Below are 20,726 nucleotides of genomic sequence, written 5' to 3'. Positions count from 1 at the left end.
TGCTTGTAGAATGAGTTGCCCACCTCTTCCTCCTGGCTGGGTGGACAATAACAGACTCCCAGTAGGATGTCAGCCTTGGTGGCCTTCCCCCTAATTCTCACCCACAAGCATTCACCTTCATCATCATTAATTTCAATACCTATGGTGCCCAAAGCCTCCCTAATATAAAGGGCCCCCCTTCCACCTCTTCTCCCTTTCCTGTCTCTCCTGAAGAGCTTGTAGCCATCCAGGGCAGTGCTCCAGCCATGTGAGTCATCCCACCACGTTTCCCTGATGCCAATTACATCACAGCTCTGCTGTTGGACTTTGGCCTCCAGCTCTTCTTGTTTGTTACCCATGCTGCGTGCACCCCAGCTAGGCTGCTGATTTCAGCCCTAACTCAGGCTTGCCACCCTTGGGCCTGCTTCCAGACAGCCCAGCTGCTTCCCTACCCCCTTCAAATCTAGTCTAAAGCCCTCTCAACAAGTTCTGCCAGGTCATGAGCTAAAATTCTTCTACCCTTAACAGAGAGATGGAGCCCATTCAGTTCCAGCAGGCCAGGTGCCATAAAATTGGCCTGTAATCAAAGAACCCAAAATTCTGCTGATGACACCAACCCTCGAGCCACTTGTTGACAATGTGTGGGCTCTCCTAATCCAAGTTAAAAAGCCCAAGAAGATCCAGTAAGTTCTAAAATGGCACCTTCAGAGCTGTAAAAAGCCAAAATCAAGGCACAAAATTGCTGCAAGATTGAAAGTCTTCCTTTCAGTCCCAGAGAACTCCTTAGAATGATGAGATGGGATCTGGCTGAGTGAGGCACCCTCAGACATTAACAGCTGGGACAGTACAGGGTCAGCCAGTGTCACCCCAATGGGGACAGTGCTGGCCCTGTGTCCATGGGTTTTGAGGAAAAGAGGGGCCCCGAGGGCAGAGTGGGCAGTGGGGACCCTGTGGTGGCCACGGGAGGGGTGTGAGAGCTCTGCAGAGCAGGAGAGGGGGAACTGAGGGTCTGGAGCCAGCCCTGGGACAGGAGGGGACAGAGACACACAGGGGCTGCTCTGGGGGGCACTGCCACGGAGCTGGACAGGGCACAGGGCACATCAGCTTCCAGCAGCCACATCTGGCCAGCCCTGAGTCCACCTGGCCGCCCCTCAGGCAGATTTGAAGCATCTGCAGCAGCAAATCCCAACGCAGGCACCACCACTACCAAATGCCACAAACACAGAGCTGAGCAGGAGGAAGGGCAGGAACCTGGGCACTGCAGGGCACAGGGACAGCTGCCAGGCATTCCTGTGGGGCTTGGCTTCTGTTCCAATCCCTTTGGGGTTCCAGGTTCTATCCCCATGCCCATCCACATTCCAGGTTCTATTCCCATCCCCATGGAGGGGTTCCAGGTTCTATTCCCATATCCATTCAGATTCCAGGCTGTATTTCCATTCCTGTGGGGTGTTCCAGGTTCTATTCCCATATCCATTCAGATTCCAGGCTGTATTTCCATTCCTGTGGGGGGTTCCAGGTTCTATTCCCATATCCATTCAGATTCCAGGTTCTATTCCCATCCCTGTGGCAGTTCCAGGTTCTATTCCTGTTCAGATTCCAGATTCTATTCCTATCCCCATGGGGTTCTGTTGCAGTGTGATGCAATATCCTGTTTTAGCTGTTTTAGCAATATCCTGTTTTAGCTATCCCAGTCCTTTCCCAGGTGGGCCAATACTTTCTCCCTTCCCCTCCCCTTGCCTCCTGCTGAGTGCTGTCTGTCAGTCTTGGCATTCCAGCAAGGAGTCCTGTGATTGGTGAAAGTTCAAAAGATGCTCTCAGCCCTGGGCCATTGGGCTGCCCAGGTGTCACTTGTCCCCTGAGCCTTCCCCCCTCCCACCTGGTTGGTGGCACACCTGCCCCTTCCCTCCCCCTGTCCCCAGGTTTAAAAGACACAGGACCCCACGGTTCAGGGTTCTGTAGGAGCTGTTTCAAATTCAGAGACCTGTGACCCTGGAATAAAGCTCTGGATCAAACCCTCCGGCAGAATCCGTCTCCTTTTCCCTTCACCATCACCTAAAGCCTTTCCACCAGAGGTAAAACTGAGTTCCTGCTTGCCTGGACCTGTTCCAGGTGCCAGCTGCAGCATCCAGCCAGCCAAAGGTGTCTCTGAGGTGAAAACCATCTCAGTTACCTCCTGTGGCCAAGCAGCAAGGGCCAGACGAGCCCAGGCACGTCCCACCCAGAAATATTGGGATCGTATCTCAATAGGGTTCCAGATTCTATGCCAGTTCAGATTCCAGGTTCTATTCCCATCCCTGTGGAGTTCCAGGTTCTATTCCCATATCCATTCAGATTCCAGGTTCTATTCCCATCCCTTTAGCAGTTCCAGGTTCTATTCCTGTTCAGATTCCAGGTTTTATTCCCATCCCTTTAGCAGTTCCAGGTTCTATTCCCATATCCTTTCAGATTCCAGGTTCTATTCCCATCCCTTTGCAGTTCCAGGTTCTATTCCTGTTCAGATTCCAGGTTCTATTCCCATCCCCATGGGGTTCCAGGCTCTATCCCCATCCCTTAGCACACACCTTCACCAGGGTGGTTTTACTCTCAGCTCTTCTCTTGCTGCACAAGGAGGTTAAAACCTGCCAAATGCTGCAGCACCTTGAGAAAACTGAAGTGCAGGGGCTCAGAGCAGCCAATTACTTTATTGGTTATTAGCAGGTTGTTATTCTGTATTGATTGGTCACTCCAGCCCTTGCTGCCACAGTTTAATTGAGGACCAGTTAGAAATTCAGACTGCTAACCCAGATTTGCAATTAGGGCTGGAACTGGTGCTGGGTTCCCTCTGGCTCGGGCTTTGAGGGCTGCAGGGCAGAGCTGGAGCTCAGCCCAGAGGGGCTGGCAGGGCAGTGACAGCCCTGCTCACCAGGGACAGCCACTCCCAGCTGGCTTTGGGGACAGCTCTGAGGCTTCTCCAGGAGGAGAATGGACAGAAAATGGAGTGGAACCCCCCAGTTATTCCCTGCTCCCAGAGACGGGACTGGAGCAGCTCTGGCCACAAACAAAGGCTGTGCCAGGCAGGACAGGGCAGGAGGTGGCAGTGCCAGCAGGGAGGGTGCCCAGGGAGCACAGGGGGCAGTGCCACAGGGGAGGGATGCCCAGGAGTGTGACCATGTTCACAGGGGTCCCAGGATGAGGGAAGAGATGAGGATCTGACTCCATGTTTCAGAAGGCTGATTTATTATTTTATGATATATATTATATTAAAACTATACTAAAAGAACAGAAGAAAGGATTTCATCACAAGGCTAGCTAAGAAAAGAACAGGAATGGAATGATAACAAGAGCTTGTGTCTCAGAGAGTCTGAGCCAGCTGACTGTGATTGGCCATTAATTAGAAACAACCACATGAGCCCAATCCCAGATGCACCTGTTGCATCCCACAGCAGCAGATAACCATTGGTTACATTTTGTTCCTGAGGCCTCTCAGCTTCTGAGGAGAAAAAATCCTAAGGAAAGGATTTTTTATAAAATGTGTCTGTGACAAGGGAGCACCAGTGGCAGTGCCACAGGGGAGAGATGCCCGTGGCTGTAGGTGGCAGTGCCACAAGGGAGGGATGCCCAGGGAGCACAGGTGGCAGTGCCCAGGGCTGTAGGTGGCAGTGCCACAAGGGAGGGATGCCCAGGAGCACAGGTGGCAGTGCCCAGGAGCACAGGTGGCAGTGCCCAGGGAGCACAGGTGGCAGTGCCACAGGGCAGGGATGCCCCCAGGAGCACAGGTGGCAGTGCCCAGGGAGCACGGGTGGCAGTGCCACAGGGGAGGGATGCCCAGGAGCACAGGTGGCAGTGCTCAGGAGCACAGGTGGCAGTGCCCGGGGCTGAGGCCCTTACCTGGCACAGGTGTCCCGGGCATGGGCAGTGCCCCTGCTCAGCTGGGCCAGCCCAGCCATGGCAGAATCCCTGCCCAGGGCCAGCAGCAGCACCAGGGCACAGCCATGGGGAGCCACCGCCGGCTGCCCTTTGGATTTTGCAGTGATTTTAGGAAGGGCAGAGCCCCAGGCACCCCCTGAGCTCAGGGACAGGAGAATTCATCCCCCAGCCTGGGACCTGCCCTAATCCCCTCTTTGCAACAACAAAAAAGGAGCTGCTGACTGAAACCCATCGCAGCTCCCCAGCTCACCTGCCTCATTTCCCTCCCACACTCCCACTCCCATTCCTGCTGGAAGTGGCACTGAACTGGTTGGACTTTTGTTCTGGGTTTTCTGTGGTTGAAATGGCTCCTGAGGTATTAGAAAGTCTCTTTTTCCCAGCCCCGTGACTGAAGAAGAAGTCGAGATTCCTCAGCTCTGGTTCTCAAGGTTGTTTATTTTCTCTTATCTGTTTCATTCCTTCTCTGACCTGCTGAGATCTGTCCAGCAGGTTGGTTCATGGCACAGTCCCTGCCCTTGGGGTGGTGTTGGCTTTTTATACTAAGAACTCCGTGTGCTTTATTTACAATAATTTTCCAGTACCTATCCCCTATGTTACACAGTCTGTCCCTGCTCTAAACCAGTCCAAAAGTGCCAGCAGCACAGCAGAAGATGGAAGACAAGAGGAAGAAGGACAGGACATGCCCAGATTTCTCCATCTTGCCTCCTGAACCCCCATTCTAAATCCCCAAAATTCTACCTTTTCCCCCTGTGATAAATTAGCTATCATTCTACTCAAACTCTTGTGGCTTGTAAATCTTCACACAAAGTTGGTAATTTTTTCTATGGACTAAAATCAAAGATACAGGTGTCTTTGCCTCTGTGCCAAGGTCTCTGAGCCCCCTGCCAGGGTCTCAATCACCCAGGGCAATGTCCTGGGTCCCAACAGTTTCCACTTGTAGGGAAGCAGGATATGGAAAACCCCGGTGCCAAAATTTCATTCTTCAGGGTCTCTTTAGTGGCTGAAGTGTCAAACTTGGGACAACTCATGGTGACAGGCGAGAAATCAAATTTCTAGAGCAGGAATAAAACACAGGGATAATCAGCTCCCGGTGGGCTCTGAGGTGTAACTGATTCAAACTGACTCAAGGAGATTTTTACCGGGTTAACATGGATAATCCATGACATAAATATAAAGATTTTCATCTGAAAGGGCAGGAAAAAATAATCTTGAAAGCTTTAAGTTGGTTTGGTTTCTGTCTCTGTAGTTGAGGAACTGGAGTGTCGGGTCCGTCTGTCTGTCTCTGCCCCGACACGGGTAGGGTGGTTCTTGGGTGGCACGCGTTTCAAAGGACGAGTCTGGACTCTTCAGCTTTTCAATCTTCAGATTGTTTATTGTTTCTTATCTACAAAATTTTCTGTCTGCTCAACAGAGGTCTGATCTGCAAGGCAGCTAAGGGCACTCTGACCACCCACGGGGCGGTCATGTCTTTTTATACTAAAATCTACGTACATGATATTTACCTTTATTTTCCAATACTTTTCACCCATGTTAGCAAGTGCACCTTCACCATGAACCAATCTCCAAGTGCCAACATCACCACAGAAGATGGAGGACAAGAAGAAGAAAGAAGAAGGACGAGACACGTCCTGATCCCTCCATCTTGTCTCCATAACCCCCCTGTACCAAAAACCTTAAAGTTTATATTTCACCTTATAAATGTGTCCCTTTTACACCTTTCACTCTAAAGTGATTCTCATGTCCTCAAACTGCCGTCACTTCTGTGGATGGATCAAAATCAAGCCACCAAACACTCCTGGCAACATTCCAGGATTTCCGAGACCCCCAAGGGTTCTCTCGGTAATTCTGGACATCGGGAGTGATGTGCTGAGTTCCCACACTGGAGGCTGAAAATTTGAAAAGGTCTTTGACACTTCTGCTTTGCCCACACAGGGTGCAATCCCTGAGTTAAACTCTGTGGGTCAGGGAATAAAATGTCTGTTTTGAGATCTCCAGAAGTTTCATCTACACAGAAAAACCTGAAAATATTCCAAAGACCCCCTGGCAGCACAGGAACGGTGGTGAGCTATGGGAATAAATCACACGGACTCCATTTTCTCCATGGTGGAAAAGCCCCTTCTTTATCCACACAACTCCTTTTTATCCACTTCCACAGAGCTTGTGTGTGACTCCAGCTGGTCAGGAGCTTTCTTGCCAATCACTTCATTGGTTATTAACAAGTTATAATTCTGTATTGATTGGTGACTCCAAGCCCCGGGGTGGACGTGCAGGAAAAGCTGTTTGTGAGAGACAGTTTTCATCTCTCTGTCTACCAGTGTAAAACAGTCTGCACAGGTGTAAGTTGGTTTTTACCCAGGAACAGATTGTTATGCTAACAAACTGCTCATACCAGGCTTGCTTTCACATGGGAGCTCACAAAGTGCCAGCTTCAGAATGCCAGCCATCGATTTTATAAGGCTTTTCTTTATAATTTCTCTACCTTTCTGCACCAGTGACCTTTTCAGCTTTGAACTAAAATTAAACCCAGACCCTTTGGGTCTTTCACAGCCCTCTGCCATGTCCAAGTGTTGTTGGATTCCCAGGGCTCTTGTCTGGAGGCCTCCTTGAAGACCTCAGAACATTGAATGTACACAAAAGCTGGGCCCACAGGAATTTTTTTTAGGAGTGTTGCTATTGATTGTTAAAGGAAGCTGTCCAGTGATGCCAACTTTTAAAAAGATTTGCACCAAAATACCTCCTTTCTGATGGTTTTTGTTGTAATATTTGATAACAGCTTGTGCATTTCTGCTTTATTAACTATGCTGTAGGTTCAGCTGAGTGGTAATTTAACCTGCTTAAGACATCAATTGCTCATCACCTCTTGTGCATCATTTTTAATTGGCTTTTTGGCAGTTCTCATTAGAGAGATCCTTGGATTCAGAGTTGTTGAATGCTTGAAAGCAGAGGCACTTTGGGATGTGCCTTTGCCCTGCTGTAAGGTTGGCTACCAGTGTGGGACTAATCCTGTAAATCCCTGGGAAGGATTCAGGAAATCCTGAAGCATTTCCAGGCAGCCAGAGGTGAGAGATGAGCTACCAAATCACTGAAGTGGTGCTGCAAGTCCAAAGCTCCTTTTGCCTTCAGGTAAATCCTGGTTCATTCCCACATTCTCTCAGCCCAGACCACAACCCAACTTTCATTATTTGTTGTTGTGGGAAAAGCAGCCTCAGCCAGGCTCCTCCAAGTGCTCAGAAGAAAATGGACCTCAGTGAAGATAACTGGATGCAATTATTTCCTCCCATTTTCCAAGTTCAAGGAGTTCAAAGCCTCCTGCCAAGGCAGAAATTCAAATGCAGGAGATTCCTGGAGGTGAATTCCATTAACGCTTCTTGCCTGCCCTGGCTGATCACCTCTCTCTGCATGCAAACCATGTGGATTATTTTCCCTCCAAGGGATTACCCTGCCTCACTTTGCAGGGATAAAATCCTGGAAACTAAATGGAGAGTTCCTGTTCAGGGTCAGAGTGTGTTGGGGTAGCTTTGTGAGAGGTTTCTCTGTGTGTTTCAGGGGGCATTTTTTCCTCATTTCAAAATATTTCACCTTTATTTTGCCATGGACTGTTGTGTGCTGCAATGTCCATTGAACCACTGCAGAAGCAGATGTATAATTGAGTATAAAACTGTATAATATCACATAGAATTGTGTATAAAATCATGTATCCTTACATGACTTGGGGCTCCCTCCAGGTTCTGCCAGGATTAAAAGGGCTGCATGGATATTGGGATGATGGCTGTGAACTACCAGGTGAAATCAGGAAGAATTTTCCCAATTTTTCCCCAATTCCTGCTGTTCTGTCACTCTCAGCTTTCTTAGCTTGCAGTTGCCAGGGTGGAATTTTGCAAGCTTGTCCCCTGCCAGCTTTGGGGAGGTTTTAAACCAAATCCAGTCTGATTTGCATGAGAGGACAGTGATGGTTTCATAATTAACAACAACCTTGTTACCTTTGCCAGTACTCCTGCAACCAAAACAGCTGGAGCTTGGCATTTACACGTTGCCATGGAAATAGCCCTTGGAGAGAAGCCTTTTTTCCATGTGAGGCTTGTTTCTCTTATTTAGGGAAATGCTCGTTCCCCTCCTGTCAATTCAATGTAGGCAGGAAGGTGATTAAAAATTCCTGTTATTCTCCAAGCACAAACTGGAAACTTCCTGATGTGCAGCTGCTCTGCCTTCCCTGCAGAAGCAGGGTCTGGAATCAGGATTTTCCAGGGGAATTGCTGAGTGGAGAGAGGCTCAAAGGTGAAGAGAGAATCAGACCTGGCTGAGCAGGAAAACAAATGAGCTGGAGAGTGGGGGCTCATCCTCAGCAAAGAGAGGGGGACAGAAATGCCTGAAATCCATGGATTTAACCTCTCTAGATGTTCCTGTGCCCAGATCCATGGATTTAACCCCTCTGGGTGTTCCTGTGCTCAGATCCATGGATTTAACCTCTCTGGGTGTTCCTGTGTTCACATCCATGGATTTAACCTCTCTGGGTGTTCCTGTGTTCACATCCATGGATTTAACCCTTCTGGGTGTTCCTGTGCCCAGATCCATGGATTTAACCTCTCTAGATGTTCCTGTGCTCACATCCATGGATTTAACCCCTCTGGGTGTTCCTGTGTTCACATCCATGGATTTAACCTCTCTAGATGTTCCTGTGCCCAGGTCCATGGATTTAACCTCTCTGGGTGTTCCTGTGCTCAGATCCATGGATTTGACCCCTCTAGATGTTCCTGTGCTCAGATCCATGGATTTAACCTCTCTAGATGTTACTGTGCCCAGATCCATGGATTTAACCCCTCTGGGTGTTCCTGTGCTGGATTTAACCTCTCTAGATGTTCCAGTGCTCACATCCATGGATTTAACCCCTCTGGGTGTTCCTGTGCTCAGATCCATGGATTTAACCCCTCTGGGTGTTCCTGTGCTGGATTTGACCCCTCTGGGTGTTCCTGTGCTCACATCCATGGATTTAACCCCTCTGGGTGTTCCTGTGCCCACATCCATGGATTTAACCCTATCAGGTGTTCCTGTGCCCACATCCATGGATTTGACCCCTCTGGGTGTTCCTGTGCTCACACCCATGGATTTAACCCCTCTGGGTGTTCCTGCACTCAGATCCATGGATTTAACCCTATCAGGTGTTCCTGTGCTCACATCCATGGATTTGACCCCTCTGGGTGTTCCTGTGCTGGATTTGACCCCTCTGGGTGCTCCTGTGCTCCCTGCTGGCTCTTCCCAGGCTGCCCAGCCCAGGGGCCTCTCCTGAGGAGCCCCAGACCTCTCCCAGGTGGTGGCAGAGCTGATGGAGATGGAGATTCCCCGGGGGATTTGGGAATGTTCAGCCTCAATTCTCTGCATTGTTCAGACACAATAAACCTGATTTTCCAGAGGAGACTCCTGGTGGTTTCTTTGGAGCTGCTGGAACTTTCTGCAAGAACCAGGTGAGCTCTCTCTGTGCTGGAAATTAACTAATTTTTAATGAGTTGTTTTAATTAATGGTAAGCCATGCCCACTTTTAGCCAGCACCAGTTCAGTTTTTTCACAGGCTCTTGTTGTTACATTGATCATTAAATCACCAAAACTTTAAATCTGCTAAAACTAACACTGATGAGCTTCAATAAGCAGAGCCAAAGGGAGGTGAAGGTTGGACATCTGGGATCTTTAATTTATGACTCTCCAAGAATGTTGGAATAACCAGAAGGTACAAGAGATTAAGGCCTGGAAAGTTGGAAATTCTTGTCTGAGCTAAAAATGACAGAAGGACGAAAGAATGTGGCCCATCTTATCTTGAAGAGAGAAAAAAGTCAATAACCAACAGGGGGTTAATTATTAATTAATACTGATTAATGAAGAGAATTATGTGACTTAGAACCAGTGAACATTCATTTCTTTGTTAGAAATGTATAAGTAAATAAAAAAGTTTTGCATCAGGGTCTCTGAGGAGGCTGGGACTTTGTCAGCCAAACACAAACCCCGGCCAAGAATAAAGTAAGGCCTGACTTGCAGTCAATAAAAAAGACACTAGAAATTTAGGGAAACTCTTCTTTTCCTGTGTTTTCAGAGGATTTTGTTAACATCCATGGAAAGCTCTGGCCCAGGTGGTGCTGAACAGTGCAGGTGGAACCAAAACTCAAACCCAGGAAGAGCTGAACCAAACCTTTGCTGCCTCAACGTCTTTGGACCTCAAACAGGGCTGGAGATTTTCTCAGGTTAGGCAGCTGCAAGTTTTTCTTTCCTTTTTTGAGATGCAGCTCCTCCAGAACTGAAAGGATGAGAAGCTTGAACTACTGCAAATCTCCCAGGAAAACCTGCTCTTCAAATCTCCAGCTCTGAACGGGCTGAGTCTCTGACCCCTGGGCTCTGATTATTTTCTGCTGAATTTTCCTGCAGCAGGATTGCTGAGCTGAGTGTCAAACCCTGCTGCCACAGCTTGGCTTTGCAGCTGACCTCGAGGCTCTGAGGGGACCCTGACACTTCAAACTGTGCTGAGCTCCTGCTCTCTGCAGCACTGGGGCTCTCCAGAGCATGGCTGGCAGGCTGGGGAAGAGCAAATTAATTTGTATTTCTGGATGTGCATTCCCTGCCAGACAGGGGAGCTGGGCAAGGTGCTGGGAAATAACCCAGCAATGATTTCCTGAGGAGCTGCTTGATGGGGCAGAGGGGCTGGGGATCAGCTCAGGGTGAGCTGCAGCTGCCAGCACAGCAGAGATGCCCTGCAGGAGGAGCTGGGAGTAGTTACAGGCACCTTGTCTCAATCAGGGCAGTGGAAAGTGCACAAAAACCCAATTTCACTGAGGCTTTAACAAGCTGGAGGCTTTCTGGGGGCTGGCAGGGAACTGCAATGAGCAACCTCAGAGAAAAAGGTGAAGAGCAATCATGAAGGTTTTGGAAACTGGTTGAGGAAAAAGCTATGGAGATGCTGGAAATAAAGAAAAGAAACTTCTTGAGAGGAAAATGTCAGCAGGGAAGACTCAGAGAGAGGTTGGAGCAGACAGAACTGGGTTATATTTATCAAGGTGATAACCATAACAATATGTTGGAAGTCTGGCAGGGCTGCTCCTAAAACCACTTGAAACACTGAAAATCAAGACAAGAAAATTACCAGCTAATTTCATGCAGGAACACATCCTTCACAGTTATGTTAAGAAAAGAAGATGGGATAATGGAGAAGCTTTGCTAAATGGCTTTTTTTTTAGACAAGGAATGAGGTGATGCCACAAATGGAGATTTGGGAGTCCAGAGGTGCAGGACAGACACAGAGAATACACAAAGCAGCAAAGAGCAGTTCTGAATAAACACTCAGTGTGCAACCATGAAACTGGGCTTGAGGAGAGGCCTCCCTCCAGGCTGTTTATCCTGAATTCTCCCAAAATAAAGCCTGGGCAAACCCTGGGATTGTGGATGTTGTTTCTCATTCCAGCCCCACCACGCAGGCTGGAATTAAAGCCGGACTCAACAGGCTACAAAACCTGGGATAGCACAGGGATCAAATCTTTTTGTTTTCCTGGTGCCCCTCTCTCCTTTTCCCTCAAAGTTACACCAGGGATGAATTTGGATCTGGAGATCTCAAATGTCCTGACAAGAGCCATGTGGACACAAAGCAGTGAGCTCAGGATGGAAAAGCAACTGGGAAGTCCCTGAACCACAAGCTCTGGCATGTCCAGTAAAACTGAGCACCTGGAATTTAGGCAAAGGCAAATATTAAAGGCCAACAGTTCACCAGACTGTGCCCACAAATCTTTTAAGAGATTTAGAAAAGTTCTGTTCACTTGGTGTTTTTACTGTATTTTAATTTTTGCTCCATGGCCATTAAAATAAAATCTGATTGATTTATTATTATTATTAATTTATTGATTCGAAAAGGAAGGAAAATGCCCACATTTTTATTATTATTATTAATTTGTTGATTAGAAAAGGAAGGAAAATGCCCACATTTCATTATATCCCTAAGCCCAGGGAACAACAGAAAATGTTGGAAAAGCCAAGTGTCCTTCCTGTCCTGTTAACCAAGAGGCTCAGAGCACAGGGATCTGAGGATACTTGATCAGAGCCAAACCTTGACTTCTGAGCCTCTTTCAGCTTGACCATTATTACTACAACTGATGTTTTAATTTCCATCTAAAGCCAAGAAAAGTGTTTTATTCTCTGCAGCTGGCTCAGAGATAAGGACTGAATCCCCAAAGATGAAGTCATTGAGCAGTTCTCATGTGTTTCTTTATTCCCCTGCTCAAAGCCCTTCTCCTCTTCTCACTGGTCTCTGATACAATGCAGAATAGAAGGAGAGGGTTTGAAGTGTGGCTTTGAGGTCTATGCCATGTTCAGGGCTGTGGCCCTTCTGTCTCCAGCCACCTGAGGGGTTGGCTCAGATCCCTGAATTCCATCAGGGAACACTCCAGGAGTTGAAATCTGCACTTTCACTGGGATTTGCCTCTGATTTCACCTGGCAGGGAGGCTCTGCCATGCTCCCAGCAGAGATCAGCCCTTGGCTGGTCCCAGGATCTTGCCAAGACCCACCACAATTCCAAGGGGTCCAGGACAGGTTCAGGCAGTGACTTCAGTGCCAAAAGAAACTCCTGTCAAAGAACCCAGCTCTGCCCTTGTGCCTGAGCAATGAAATCCTCCCTGAGAGCCCTCTGACACCAGAGGGTGCCAGGCACTGGGAAACGTGGATTTCAGAGCACCCAGTGCTCCTGAGCACGAGGGAATACCCAGAGATGGGAAAATCAGCTTTTATTTTCAGCTCCCTCCTTGGAAGGGGAGGTGTTGTGCCTTGGCAGAGTTCAGGAGAGCTGGACACAAAGCCCCAGCACTGGCACCGAGGTTTTCCAGGGGAACAGCCAGGTCCTGCCCTATTCTCCATCTGGATCCTGCTCCAAGGTGCTGGGAAGGGATCCACCCCAGGTGTTCTCACAGTGCACAGCTTGTAAAGGACCTCTCTGTATTCTTGACCACCACCAAGAGCCTTGGAAGGGGCTTTCCCAGAACCATGGAATTATTGAGGCTGGAAAAGCCCTCCCAGACCATGGAGTCTGTTCCCCCAGCACTGCCAAGCCCAGAACAAACCCCTGTCCCCATGCAAAGGGAAAATTGAAAGGGCAGTTCCTCACCTGAAATAAAACTTTTCAACCTGATTAATCATCAGCTAAAGGTTTGACCTAAAATCTTTAATTTCTTTGACATAGAAGATAAAAATAATTAGTTCTTCTCTGTTAATGTATTTTTACCTGTCCCAGCAATGGCAGATTTACTCCTTTTTCTCCTACCAGCCCTCTGGAAAGACCAAGGTGAGAAACCACCAGGCTGGAGCTTGTTTTACCTTGCCTGAAGTCAACATGTGGGTGACAGGAATTTCAGTGGCAAACCCAGAAGTGAAATTCCCTCATTTTCAGATCCCGTTCCCATTGAAACATCCCCTGACAGTGGCAAGGTTGAACATTTGAAATGAAGGGTGGTGTTTGGTCTGCAGATCTTTAATTATCAAAGGGCTGAGCATGGAGAAATATCCATGGGGTGAGTCTGTCTGTGCTGGGATGGGGATTTTTACTGGCATATCATGGAGCTGGAGCTCTGGGATGAGATTTTATTTCCCCATTTATTTAACAGAGCTCCCCTTTGGTGCTGTAACCAATCCCTGAGCTCTGCTGGAATGTCAGGCAGGAACCACCTGCAGCAGTGAGAGGCTGGGGGACAGGGACAGGGACAGGGACAGGGAGCCATGGCAGAGACAGGCTGGACTGCAGGACTAATGAGGCAGCATTCAGTGCTGGGGGGAGGCAGATGTGACACAGGAACGAGCCTGAGTCTCATCTGGCTGACATTTCCCAGCTGCACAAGTGTCCCTGGAGTGATTGGCACTGTCCCCATAGGAGGAAGGGCTGGTGATGCTGGCTCAGGCACTGGGGAGCCCTAGCACTGGGTTAAGGCAAGGTGAGTCTGCAGAGCTGTGTGGGCAGTCCCTGCCCTGCCCTGGCACAGAGAGCCCTGAGCACGCTCTGGGAGCCCTGGTGGCATTCCTGGCACCCCAGCAGCTGTGGCAAAGCTGGGCTCTGCCAGCTGCTCCTTAACTCAGGGGCTGAAACTGAACTTAGAGAGGCACAGAATTATTCAGGTTGGAAAAGCTCTCTGAGAACACGGGGTCCAGCATCCCCTGGCACTGCCAGGTCCCCCAGTGCCACATCCACACAGCCTTTAAATCCTCCAGGGATGGACACCCAACCACTGCCTGGGGCAGCCCTTTCCAGGAAGGGATTTCCCCCAGTGCCCCATCTAACCCTGCCCTGGTGCAACCTGAGGGTGTTTCCCCTCGTGCTGTCACTTGTTACAGGGACAAAGGACTCACCCCACCTCATGACCTTCCAAACAGCTCCAGCAGCCTCTGGAGATGTGGCTGCCCCAGGATCAGGGGGCTGATGCTCTGTGCACAGCTTTCCTTGGCCATGGCACAGGAGAGTTGGTTCCAGAAAGAAAAAGCCTCATAAAATCCTCATAAATAATAAAAAAAAATAGCTTCAAACCAAGGGGATGTGGCAGAACATCCTCCCTGCCCCCAAGGTGCTTTGCTCCTGCTCTGGGGGTGATGGATGGGGTTTGAGTCACACAGGGGCTGACAGAAATCACTGCTTGGCATGAGCTCCCCAGCCAGGCTTTTTTTGTTTATTGACTCCCAAATTGCAATCAAATCTTGGTTCTTGGTGAAGGCACTGCTGTCCCAGCTGATGGCCTTGGAGAGGGGATGGCAGCTCCCAGTGGAGCACATTAAACTGGCACACTGGACACACTGATGGATGGCTGGGCTGGCTGTTTAAGGCTTGATGTTCTTCCTCTCTATCTTTAAATTGCTCTGGTTTGAGTCTCACAGCCAAAAGCAATCAATATAACCCACAAATGTACATGTTAGAAAAGAAAGGTGTAATAGGAGCACAAGGAGGGTGAGGAATTGTTCACACTCAAGACAATAATGGATTTCCTGAAGGGGATGTCAGCTTTAGGGCTGTGAGGCACAGAAGCACAGCTCATCTTGTGGCAACTTTCCTTCCCCCTGCATTTCCCAGCCTTTAATGGAGGTAATTATTATACTTCCATTAATTGACCCTGTCGGCAGTGAACAGAGGTAGCATGGAAGTTCTGGGATGGTATTCCTGGGAAATGGAACCTAACAAAGCACTCTGCCCCTCTGGAACAGGCAGGCATGGCTCAGGGCAGCTGACTCTGGAAAGATCAGGGAAACCCTTGGGATGAGGGATGAGTGGGCTGATCAGGAAAAACACCCACGTTCAGTTTGCCTTCCCTTCAATCTGCCACTGTCCCCATGGATAAAGCCACAAAGGTTTCAGCAGAGTGTGTTGGTTTTCCTGGGTAAGGACAAAGTCACCTCGCTGTCCTTTCTCACTCAGAGCCTGAGTCCTCCCCACACTGCTGGTGACACACCCTGCACTCGTCCTTTTGTCCCCCTGGTGCTCCCCTGACCCTGGGCTGACTCAGCCCAGCCATGTGTACCGGGTGAGCACAATTTCACAATAAAATAATCGGTCACTTCTCAAAAAGGGGCACATTTACTCAGCCACTTGGAAGAAAAAAGGGAAACACAGACTACAATTCCTTTTATTTACAGTGAGAAATGAAGCATGAGCAAGATGATTAGAACTGTAATTAAACAAGAGAGTCAGACCCACAGATTGGCACAAGATGGAGAAGGAGGCTCTTGGAGAGAACAGCATCCTGAATCTTGAAGTATTTTTCCCACTGCAAGCCCCAGGGACACCTCTCCTTAATTTGCTGTCTAACAAGAAGCTCTGCCCAAAAGCCCCTCTGTTTACCTAGGAATGAAAGCTGGGCCTGAGGAAAAGGTCGAGCCAATTTTCTCACTGAAATATCCTGCACGCAGAGATATGCAGAGATCCTGAAATCTGAGCTTCATTACAAAGGGGAAAAACAATTTCCTAAGGATGACGGGGGAAAGGCCCAGAGGAGATTCTGTCTGCAGCCAAGTAAAGCTGGAGTCTGGCTCCAATCCTGAATTCCACCCCTCTCTGGCACTTGCCAAACACCAGCTCAGCTCTGCAGATGCCATGAACATCCTACCACCACGTTGCATTCCAGTCCCATGGCTGCTGTCCTTCCTGGGTGATGCAGTTCTTGGCATGTTTTCCACAGCTCTCCGGAGCCCACATCCGAATTCCCTGGGATAGGTTTCGGTGTCCTGCTGGGAGGCAGATAATCCACCCTTTGTCACCAGGGATTGATGCCTCAGAACAACTCCATTGCATCAAAGAAAAGCACTTAGGAATAAATTTGCCACTGCTAACAAGCTTGACTGGGTCAGAGCTTTGTGTGCTGGAACAAAGAGTTTAAGACCCTGGAACATGTTTGGATTGCAGAGGAAATTCCATTCAGTCTCGGGAATGCACTGGATCACTTGAGTTTGTAGATCGGGTCTTGCAGTGGAGGAAGATCAGACCTTACAGGGCTCTGCTCTAGAGCTGGTCCAACAAGATCTGGGGTTTTTTGAGGTGTCAGTGGCAGACAGAAGACACCAAATTCAGCACAGTGCCAAGGGGAAGACAGTAATTCCCAGCTCTGTCATTGGCTTATTCATCCATGCAGGGCTTAAATCCAACTGGGAGCCCAGTGTGCAATGGGAGCTGGTAAAGAAGAGTTCCAAGAGACAACTTTGGCATTGGCAGCGGGGTGAGGAGAGCAGCTCTGTCCTGGGGGATGCAGGGGGCTGGAGACTGACAGGCTGTGCTCTGCAGCAGTGACAGACATGCTGCACTGCCTGAGCTGCAGAGATTTGTCTGGAGCTGTAAACACATCTGCTCTGGCCTTGCTCAGCCCTCCCTCCCGCTCCCAGTCTGTCAATGCTCATGCCAGGGAGTTCTCAGGAAAGCTGTCTCGTTGGGAAAGGCAGACTGATGGCTGTTTGCTCAGGTTCAGAGCAAGGAGAATTTCTGTGAATGTGCCTTGGGATGCTCAGGAGGCTGTTCCCATTCAGGGGTGCAAACCACGTCCCTGAATTATTAGACTGTTAAAAACAAGAAGTGCCGCTCAAATTGCAAGACAATAAACGAGAAGATTCTTGTAGAATAATTTTGAAACTGAGAATCATCACAACCTGCTCCTGGCTGTTCACTGGAACAGAGAAGGAAGTTCCTTGTGTGGGCTGTTTGTTCAGACATCCAGTTCAGCCCCAAGAGGGACAGTGAAACTCTGTGTTCTTCACTTCCCTTCCTGGACTCTGCTGGAAGAGGACACAAGCATCAGGTGATTCCATCACACCCACTAAGATGACATTTTATCTTCTTTCCATTAAAGCCATCCAGCCACAGCAACTGTGAAGGGAAAAAAACCAACTCTACCAAACCTTTGCTTCCCTCACAGCCCCTTAGTGATTTTTCATCTCTGCAAGTGATGCTGTAATTAATGCCATCTCCTGCCTGGGAGCAGGGTGGGGGCCTGTCCCAGAGCCCCAGCACAGCGTGGGGAGCAGGTCATTAATCCAAGGCAGAGCAACACAACCAGGGAGGCTAAAAATACCCAGGACACCTGATTGCTCCACCTGATTGTAGGGAATTGAGAGGAGGAGAGGGATGGGCCCTGCATGCTGAGTGCTCAGGCTGCTGCAATCACAGCCCCTGCCTGCTGGAAAACCTCTGGAAGGGAGAGCAGGGGCTGGGATTTGGTGTTACTGCAGCAGGATCAGCTCAGAGGCAGCACCTGTGGGACTCCTTTAGCAGCACAAGGGATGAGCTGATTGTGTTTGCTCCAGCAGATCCCTGGATATCCCATGGCACGGAAATCCAACCCCAGAACCACTGCACTGCCCCAGACTCGTGGCACTAACCTCATCACTGCCCAGGGATGTCAGCAGGAAAAGGTGGAACAAACAGCAGAGATTAATTTCCATGAGCTACTTTCAAAACCTTCGGTTGCATAATTTCAGGTCTGTCAGCACAGGCTGTAATTATAATCCCAGAATCCCAGACTGGTTTGGGCTGGAAGAGACCTTAAAGCTCATCCAGCCCCTCCCTGGCAGGCACACCTTCCCTGGCCCAGCTTACACAGGGGTGTGCAATTCCTCACAAGGACCCTGACACCAGCTCAGGAGAGCAAAACTCACTTAAAAATCCCCTGGGGATAAGGAGAGTCCCAAGGGTTGAAGTCCACAGGAGCCCCTGCCCAGCTCTGCTTTTGTTCCTCTCAGCAGCCTCACATTCCCTGGACTAAGCTCCTTGTGTATTTCTCCTCTCTGGGAAGATACTTCACAATCTATTTGTTGCAGTCAAAATTCTAAAATACAGGCAGGATCTGTTCTCCCTCAGGCTCTTTTTGAGAAAGCTCTTTCTTGACTATCCCTCAAGTGAGGAAAACAAACTCCAAAGGCTGAATTCCTGCTGTGTTTCAGCTGCCCTTGGCACCCTCGGCACATTCCTTGGGCTCTCTGCTTCCCAAATTATAGCACCCAGTTTGGGCAGGTGCTGAGGGTGGAATTGTATCTAAACTCATCATCTCAGGGTATTTTTGGCAGCATTCTCTTGATGACACTTGTAGACAAGGCTCTGCAACAGCCCCTCTGCCACTCAGTGTGGGTGTCTGGTAATGCCCCCTCCCACCTTCTCGCAGTAAAAATAGCACAAGAAATTGTTCTTTTCTCAAACCTCTCCCCCCAGAATGTCATTTTCATCTGCATCACACAAGATTTTGCTGTTTTGTTGATAGGGATTTATTGTGCTAGATTTTATCTGCCTGTTAAACACTTCCTAAGTGGGGAGTGAGTAATAAAAATGAGATTACAGGAATTGCTTGGTGGGGAACAGACCAGACCTACAATTTAGCTTGCTTGTTCCTGTAAGCTGAGGAACTTCAAACTGATCTGCAAATTGCAAAATAAATTTAGAAAATCACTTTTCTAAATTTTCACAGCACAAAGCCTGTCCAGCATGAGGGTGAATGGCAGAATCAATGCCAATGTAGGGAACTCAGAGCAAGACCAAAAGAGTTACAGATTCCTGTAGTACAGGGGAAATTCTGGAATAAATGTGACTTCAAATGACACCAAAAAATGGGGATGCTGTGGGTGGTACTCAGCAGTTCAGTCAAGGATGGGACATTGCCTTGGTGGCCTTGGACAGGACATTGTGCCAGTCTTCCCTTCCCTTCCCTTCCCTTCCCTTCCCTTCCCTTCCCTTCCCTTCCCTTCCCACTGGAGGAGAGGTGGAATTGCCCCTTTAAGTCCAATTCATCTCTGATCTGGGCGGGTTTTTATGCATTCAGCTTCCTCAGATGTACTCAAAATACATTTTCTAAGCTTCACACCGTGGCCTCATTCTCTGTTTATTTTCTTCTGACATATTTGCCTCATCTCCTCAGGCTCCATAAATGCAGATTTCAGACAGAAGATGGGCACAACCCATCTGTGACTTGGGAGAAGCTCCCTGGAAGAAGTCAGCTCTCCTTATTCCCTGAGATTCCCACTCAAACTGATCCCTGTGGCACAAGTTTGGGGAGAAGCTGTGAGGGTGGCAGTGCCTGGCTGAGCAATGCAGCTGTTCCTTCAGCTCTTCTCATCTCCACGTCCTTATTTCTTCCCTCATTTTTTATTTTTGTCTTGTTTTTGCACTTTCCTTAGGGAAGAGGAGGAAGCTGCATTGCTATTCCACAGGTACATTTTGTGCAGTGCTGCAAAGTCCCCTAAGTGATGCCCACCCCGTTTATTATTAACTTTAAAAACCATGCTCATGCTTCTGCAAACCCCAGGAGAAGTTACCGGGGAAAAACGACTTTGGATCACGTGGAGCACAAACACAAAGCCTTAATTAACGAGCGCTGCCCCCACTAATTGCAGAGGAGGAGCCTGTGCTGCTCCGCACCGGGAATGACAAGGAATTACAGCCCGTGTGTCTCTTCTTCCCTTGATCTCAGGCTGTGTGGGTTTGTACGAGCAGTAGAAATTATAGAATATGGAATAACACCCATGGAAGGTGTCCCAGCCCGTGGCAGGGATTGGAACTGGATGAGTTTTGATGTCCCTTCCAACCCAAGCCAGTGTGGGATTCTGATTTTGCTGTAATTAAAAGCTGTCAATTCTCATGCTCGATACAAGATCACCAATAATGAAAACCTGTAAATTTTCAGGCTCGCTACAAAATCTAACATTTAAAACCGGTACATTCTGAGGCTCCTGAAGGGATTTTTTTGGCTATTCAAGGTTTGGCTTGGAACAAACGCCTGGGAGCTGCTGCCCTTGGGGCTGTGGGACACCAGCACTCATTGCAGCAGTGAACAGCAATTCCAGCAGTTCCTTGGGCTGGGCACCCACGGGACACAGCATCGTGCTTGGAATTTAAAACACACGGCAAACAGGACGAACAGGTGTCACTAGCTGTGGGAAGTGTGACAAGTGTTAAAGTGACAAATGTGCCTCCAACCCCTTTCTCCAGGGGAGGATGCTGTCAGCCTGCTGCTCACCCAGACGGCACAGCTGATGGCCGCATGCTTTGAAGGGGGGGGGGGGGGGGGGGGGGAAAGGTGTTTTTTCCTGAAATATTCCCTGAGAGCTTCGCGATCGCCGGTGCTGGGAGGGGTAAAGACACGGGGAGAGAGTGGGACTGCAGCAGGATGGAGAGGATGATGAGGGGGCTCCCGGGGGCTCTGGGCACAGCCCGGGAGTTCCGGGCACATCCCGGGAGTTCCAGGCACATCCCGAGGGCTCCGGGCACATCCCGGGAGTTCCAGGCACATCCCGAGGGCTCCGGGCACATCCCGGGAGTTCCAGGCACACCCCGGGAGTTCCGGCCGCACCCCGAGGGCTCGGGGCAGCAGGTCGG

This window comes from Agelaius tricolor, unplaced genomic scaffold (assembly GCF_023055355.1).
Source record: "Agelaius tricolor isolate 1412-34295 unplaced genomic scaffold, bAgeTri1.0.p SCAF_17, whole genome shotgun sequence".
In the NCBI taxonomy this organism is placed as follows: domain Eukaryota; kingdom Metazoa; phylum Chordata; class Aves; order Passeriformes; family Icteridae; genus Agelaius; species Agelaius tricolor.
This window is presented reverse-complemented; position numbering follows the sequence as displayed.